Source organism: Amblyomma maculatum, chromosome 1, assembly GCF_055883805.1.
Source record: "Amblyomma maculatum isolate TAMU_Amacu chromosome 1, ASM5588380v1, whole genome shotgun sequence".
In the NCBI taxonomy this organism is placed as follows: domain Eukaryota; kingdom Metazoa; phylum Arthropoda; class Arachnida; order Ixodida; family Ixodidae; genus Amblyomma; species Amblyomma maculatum.
This window is the reverse complement of record NC_139344.1, coordinates 500002413-500009881: the sequence shown is the minus strand read 5'-3', so window position 1 is coordinate 500009881 and position 7469 is coordinate 500002413.

Here is a 7469-nt window from a genome sequence, read left to right as displayed (position 1 = left end):
AATAAAGTGTAGCTATATCAAGTAGGGAAAATAAAGCTATTGACGTATTCAGATATGTGGCGCGTGTGCTGTGTATCTTCTCCTGTGTTTGTGTTTATTTGCGCCACATATCTGAATACGATGATGCACCAACTTGCCCCTCAAGCCGTTATTTTAAAGCTATTGACCTGCGCACATAATTTTTTTCAAGGTTGTTTGGCCCAACATGAGCCCGCGTGAGTAACTTAACTTGTAATGTGGGCAGTTTGGGAACACAGAGGGGACAGCTGAAGGAAGCAGGATCTTCAGTTTTATGTTCTTCCTTTAATCTTCACCTGTGAAGTACAGTGAGCACACCAGTGACTTGTCACTCGGCTCCCACCGGCTTCCTTTTCCGTCCTAGTCCTCCCGAGATATGTTTTTCAGCCATGCTGCTCGACGTTGTGAATCGAACGGGAACTCATGGTAACCAATCTTTTCTTGCTTTCGTGGTGCACAGCGGCACACAGCAGTTGCCTGGCATGGTGCTGCATACGCTTAGGACCCTGTTGACACAGGCACCGATGAAACGCATGCAGAACTATCAGAACAACGCTGTTATGCTGAGTAGTCAAAACGATAACACGCGCCAACCCAGCCAGCGCGCTCCTTCCGCGTCGTCTGCTCGTCCGTGCCCGGCGTGCCGGAGCCGGAGGCGCTTTGTCCTGGAGTGGTGGCGCCCCCGCGGAGAATGACGGCGGAAACTGTAACTTCTCCCAATACGCGTTTCCCCAGCCATTGAGGTGCGACGCGACAAGCCGCACCAAGTGCGCCTCCATTGAGCGGCCGTGCTCAGGCGAGCTTGCTGACCATGCTCTGGTCTTCATGTTTTGCCCTTTTGGTGACAGCTATGCCCAACCAATTGGAGTCTTTGCTGCCAAAGGTGCAACAAAAGGCACCGTTCTTGCACAGTTGCTACTTGAAGCACTTGTGCTTATGGAAGAAGCTGGTGCCAAAATTCATGGATTTGTTTGTGATGGGGCATCGACGAATAGGAGTATGTGCAGCACACTAGGTATAAGCGGATGCTGCAACTCGTTCACCCACCCAAGTGACCCTACAAGAAAGGCCTTTTCGGATGTGCCACAATTATTTAAGTGTATTAGGAACCGCCTCAAGCAGCAGAGGTACCTGAAGAAGGAAGGCAAATGGATTGGAAGATTGTAGTAAGGAAGACCAGGACAAAGGCTTACGAGTGTGTCCAAAAATAACACACAGTCATATATCTAACTACATGTGAAAAAATGCGCGTGAAATTGGCAACGCAAGTGTTCAGCCGCATCGGGCATTAAATTCTACAGAGAACAAGGTGCCCGCCGCCTGAGTGACAGCTGCGAAGCAACTTTATTTTTAAATGATCTTTTCGATGCACTAAACCGACGTTTTCCGGCTGAAGGCATTACAAGGCAGAATTCAGACCTTGGAGTTATCAGCCGCGGCATTCAATGGCTTGATAGCTGGGAAAAGGAACTTGAGTGTGGCTTGATAACAAAAGACATGTTTCTCACTAAGCGTACATCCGAGGGCCTTCAGGTAACACTAAAATCCACAAGAGACCTTTTCAATGTTCTCTTGCAGGATTTGGATTTTAAATATGTTTTAACAAGCAAGTTGAACCAAGATCCAATTGAACGCTTCTTTGGAGAGATAAGACTGGCTGGAAGACAAAATGACCATCCCTCAATGTCTACTTTTTTTGCAGCTGTATCAGACATTGTCTATTTACACCCTTCTAAAGCCTCCTAAATTTGGCAACTGCAGGGTAGTTGAAGGAGAAAAGCCACTACTAGATGTATCCGATTTCAGGGCTCTGATAAGCACAAACAATGCCAAAGCGTCATCAGCCGACATTGTAGATGATGTGAAGCAGAAACTAGAGAGCCTTATCTGCGTAGACGACTGGGAATGTGATGACATCATCAGGCAAACGAAAGGGGCAGCAGAAACTGAAGTTGAAGACTGCATTGTCTTTTATTTAGCAGGATTCATAAGCAGAAAAATGAAAAAGATCACCAACTGTCCGACATGCAAATCAGCGTTCAGTTCAGAAACGAGCATTACTCCCCAGGCAGCACTGACAAATGCAAAGAACAGAGGAGGCCTTACGCTTCCAAATATGCACTTTTATAATTTACTGAAGCAAACTGAACGTTTGTTTGCAGCATATGCAGACACCCAGACCGTGCACTGGGACATAATTGATGGTGTTCTTGACACCTACACCATTACTTTTCCATGTGATGAGCACAAGGAAGAAACAGTGGCTCAGTTGCTTCACTGTTATGCTAGCATGCGGATGAGGCAGCATTGCAGGCATGTTAACGTGACCATGAAAAAGGAGGCTCAAGAAAAAAAGAAGTTTTGTTCCTCTTAGCCGCAATTTTTATTTATATGCTCCTATGTGCCACAGTTCTTGCGACTTTTCTCGGGTACATTAGATAAAAAACTGCTGCTATCGCGCAGTGACACTGTGTATATTTTGAACATTTCGCCCAGTGACTGCATTTTTTGTTTGCACTGGGCATATGGTGTGTAATAAAGTTCTGTAAGTTTTCATTTAGTTTCTTTTAATTGTGGGAATACATGACAGTTTAATCTTGTGAAGTGGCGCTTCCCTTGTGTTTTTTCACTCTATTGTTCGTTTTGAAAACGTACTTAAGTAGTGCCGAAAATTGGGCGAGTTGGTGTAAGTTCATAATGAAAAAAAAAAAAAAGTAGAGAGAGCACCCGCTTCGCATTCGGGAGGTACCGGATTCGATCCCCGGTGCCGCCGGGTATCCACCGGTTTCCAATGGGTACAAGATTTCCCCCGGCGTGGTTGTCGGCTGTTCTGGGGTGAAATGCTTGGGAAAATGGGCCATGAATAGTTCAAGAATAAAAAAGGGCCACATAACGGGCGTTTGCCGCGCAAGGCGGACTTATTGTTGTCCGATGGCGGAACGGATTTCTGTCACAACGGCGCAACTATTTGGGCCTATGACCCCTTTCCCAAGCATTTCACACCTAAGAGCCTAGCACCAGCCCAGGGCAAAGCTTGTACCCATTAAAAACCGGTGGGTACCCGGCGGCAACGGGGATCGCTCTACCGCAAGGCCACCGCTTCGGCTTTTTTTTTTTTTTTTCATCAAGAAAGCGTTCTTGGCCGAACGCTAAGCCCTGCACACCTGAGTCCTTCAAAATACATTTAGCCTCCAGTAGAAACGAGCTTATTGAAAATTATGCCCGTTCTATGATAATTTGCATCGGAATAAAAATGTCATTTTCTCAAGTTTTCGTGTTGGGCCCATGTTGTTGGGTCCATCCGACATTCCATCCATTCATCCCTGTGACACATTTCCCGCGTGAGAAAGTTTTTACCTAATACGCAGCCTCTTTACAACTTAAGTCGTAAAAAGCCGCTCTATACTAGTGCGCTGCGCCTTGAATATTGTCCCACTCAACGAAACGATGTTTGAACAGTCTTCATACAGAGTGAAGAAGCAACGATAAGCGTGAAGCAAAACATTTCCTGTGCAATAATTTTCTACCATTTTGAGCGGAAGGAAGGGAACACGAGGACCCCCATTTATATTTACTACGCATAAATGTATGATTAAATTGTTGGAAACAAGGATTGAGCGCGGAAGAGAAACTTGAATGGGATTGAAGTGCTGCTCGACCGTGTTCATATCATTAACTGCTTTACAGAGATAATTTCCAACAAAGTTTTAAGACTGGCACACTGCTGATTTTAATTTCAAGCAACGAATTTCCTTAGCGTTTTGAATTCAAGCTACGCCAGCAAAGCGAAAATCAAGCTTGGGCACCGGAATCACAAGGCGCCAGCACCGCTCAACTGGATGGGATGGATGGATGGATGGAATATAGGAGCGTCCCCTTTGAAACGGGGTGGTAGCAGTAGCTATCATGCTCATTTTTCTCCACATATCTTAAATATTGATTTAGAATTGCTCACTAAACCATCATTCTATTTATTAAATTTTGCTCCTACATTACTGCAAAATGGGAATTGTTTGAGGTAAAAAATGAAATGCAACACAAACACTTTGAGCGACAAATTTGTTGTGCCATTAAAACAGCGCAATTCATATTGATTACGTGTAAATTGTTTTCAAGCAAAAATTAAAATATTTTTTTTTTTTAATATTTCAGTGAGGCAATCTTTTCGCACTCCGCTGTGAAATTCTAAGAGCTGTGATGACCAGGATATTTTTTCCACAAAGTTATTGAGGGTGATTACTTTAATGCGTTAAATAAAGAGCCACGAATTTTATCGACAAGTTCGGAGGGGGTCGAGCGCGAACTCTGGTACGTGCATGGAAAGACCCATCTGCTAACCCGCCAGAGGTAATGCAGTCGTTAGGGTGCTACACTTCTGTTCCCAAAGATGTTGGATAAAATCCCGGCCGCCTCTTTTCTATGTAGGAGAAAAGCAAGGCGCTCGTGTGCTGTGCGATGTCAGGGCACGTTAAAGAACCCCAGGGGGTCGAAATTCCCGGAATCCTCCACTACGGCGCTTTTCATAGCCTGAGTCGCTTTCGGACGTTAAACCTAACAAGCCAAAAGGTACACGTCGTTTTTGTCGCTTTGTTGAGCTTGTGGCAGTCAATACTGTAACCTAAGCTGTCTACTTTTCATTTTAACCAGCGCCATGTGGGAAGCCCAGGGATCTTGCGACGGCCGGATAACGTCGTCTCTCAGCATTCCGGCGACTTGGCGCTGGGTCGCTCGTTTTCTCTAAAAAAAAGGCAACACGATACATGATGTTCCGATTATTGGACGAAGGCGTTTGGCCGACCTGCTCTAGCGAAACCGTCACGAAACTGGCCTACCTGTCTGGTCAAGAATGCGCTCCCGTTCTAAATGCGAGAATACGATTGTGTCACACACTTCCGTCACTCTAATGCGACGTCACATCCGGGTAGGTGAAAATTTCGAAATTTGTAGTGAAAGTGCGGGATACCGCGGAATTCCACTTGTCAGCATCCTGATGTCGTTATCAGAAAAATAAAATCCTCTCTCAACTGGGAATCTCCATCCCTCGAATCCCCAGCCGAGTGCTTTAAGCCCGGGATTTTTTTTTCCGCATGGTATTTAAATTCAGTGTAGAGCTATGTACATTATTTACAGAGTAATCAGCCTGTAGGCGAAAAGTCCAATTGAAACACCACACAACTAGAATACGACTTAGCACAACTTCACTAAAACGGTGGCTATGAAAGACAACACATCAACAATGGCAGCCAGACCGGTTGGTAGTCGCTATCTTCGTAAGTGTCTCTAAGTTGGTGTGCCATCTGACCGAAATGAGTAGCGGGGGAGACTAGAGGCTCAGCATTCCGATCCAACATACGCGTTTTCCACAGGCTGTGCAGTCCAATGAGGAAAATCATGTCAAAGGGTTCGTGGTCATGTTCGGTGGTTATCAAGTAACGCACACTGTGGGAATTTAAAATAGAGTCTTTCTTCAATGTTTTTGCAGAACGTCTCCAAATAATATTGCATCAAAACAGTGTTCGATGGGACTACAAAAGCCGGGATCGTGCACATCGTAAATCCCCTTGCAGGATGATAGTAGCAATGACGCTGCAATTAATGACAACAGTAGCAATGATAACGCGGTGCATTTAGTTGATAATGAGAGCAAACGTGTTGCACCGTGTGCACCAGCAACGATTAGGCCTTCGCATTTCTGCAGTGTAGATTCCATAGTGCTCTCGGAATTTCGCGCCCTGGGTGTCATACCTACGAAAGTAAAAACATCTATATCTGTAGCCATAATTTATGTGCACTTTCAAGGCATAACTAGACCGGAAAAAATTCATTAGTCCGTTAGCGACAACGAAATAGTGTTTTTGGGCATTTGTTGGTAACTTGAAAGTGATCCTTTACGCACGAACCTTGCTCTGCATACCTTAATTGAGTGAACGCGGTTCCCGTAAATGCTTCTAAAATCCACTCTAGATGCGCCGCCGAAAGCATCTGTTCGCGAAGGATGCGCCGACTATGTGCTTTGTCATGAAAAAATCCGCAGCAACGACGACTGCGACATCACGTTAGGGCTGAATAACCACATCTGCCTGTTGAGATTTTTCTGCTTCCTCGTTCCTTTCGAGATGCATGCGGGCGTTCTTTGTGTTTTCACACAGCTAGGGAAAATTCGCTGCCTTTGTGGTGCTGAGTAAAACCTAAAACTTTATCAAAGATTTGCTTGTCGTTCATCGCTCTTTGCCTTCCCTTGACACCCGGGGTGAGGAGAAGAACACGGCCGGGTTTGAGACGCGTTAGTGGGAAAATTCTATTTGTTGACATTTGCTCTGTGATCAAACTTGTGCGGTTATTCTCGCTGCTTGGCTTCACCGCTTCCTGCGTTGGCAAGCCGCATGGTCGACACTCGCGCGGTACTGCCAAATAATTGCCCCAATGGCAAATGATGGCCCGATTACGTTTGCAATCAGCCACGTCCTGCGTATGCGACATTGTTCCACGCACTCGAATAATATTTCGCTATTTCTGTATCCTAATGCCCTATCACTTGCTTTGTCACGAGTACCCAGGAAAGTATTCAATTGCCCATGAGGAAGGATGACTTTTCTGCGCCAAAAGACTGCTTGACATTGCCTAAGAAGGGCGTCCTCTCCTTAAAGGCCCACTGTCCACCCTCCGGTCGAAAATGTTTTCTTCCCCGGCGACTGTGAGACTTCGCCGCCAGAACGCAAGGCCGCAAAATGTTTTTAAAAAGAATAGCTAATAACGCAGTTACAGCCAACCAATCACCCGATTCTGCCGTGTCTCTCTGCTTCCGTTCCCTCGCAAAGGTTTTTCACTCTCCTACCCGGTCGTCTAGCCTCCGCAAGACAAATTCCCCTTCCTCCTCCGCGTTTGGCGGGAGGTGGGTCGTGGCACTCCGCCTGCGCCAAAAAAAAGAAAAGAAAACGGGCGAGGGAGCGCGCGCCTCTGGATTCAGTCGGGCCGTGGCGAGGGAAAAGCGCGCAGCGAGCGGTAGACGCCCATCCTTCACCCTCAGACAGCGAGACGGACCAATGGACGTCGTTCGCAGGAAGCACGTCATTACTGTGGTTCGACGGGCCAGCGCAGGAAACGGGGGAAGCTGGCTTCCCGAAGGAGAGCCTGAGAGAGCTTTGATTTGTATTTTTGTTGCTTTGCGGCGCGCGTGTCACTGTAGCATTTTGGACAGACTATCTCCAGTACCTGATCGAAACACTGGGCTCCTTCGCCCTGGACAGTGGCCCTTTAACCCTGTCAGCCTAATTACTCCTGCAGATCTCACTTTACTCCTGCCATATGCGAGGAAGAGTGAAATGGCCTTTCAATCTTCCAAGAAAAAATGAGTAAAGTGAACATTCTACTCCTGCAGATTTAGATAGCGTTAAAGGTTGTTTTACTCCTGCGATAAAGAAATTATAACTTTCCGTACCACACATGTTTCG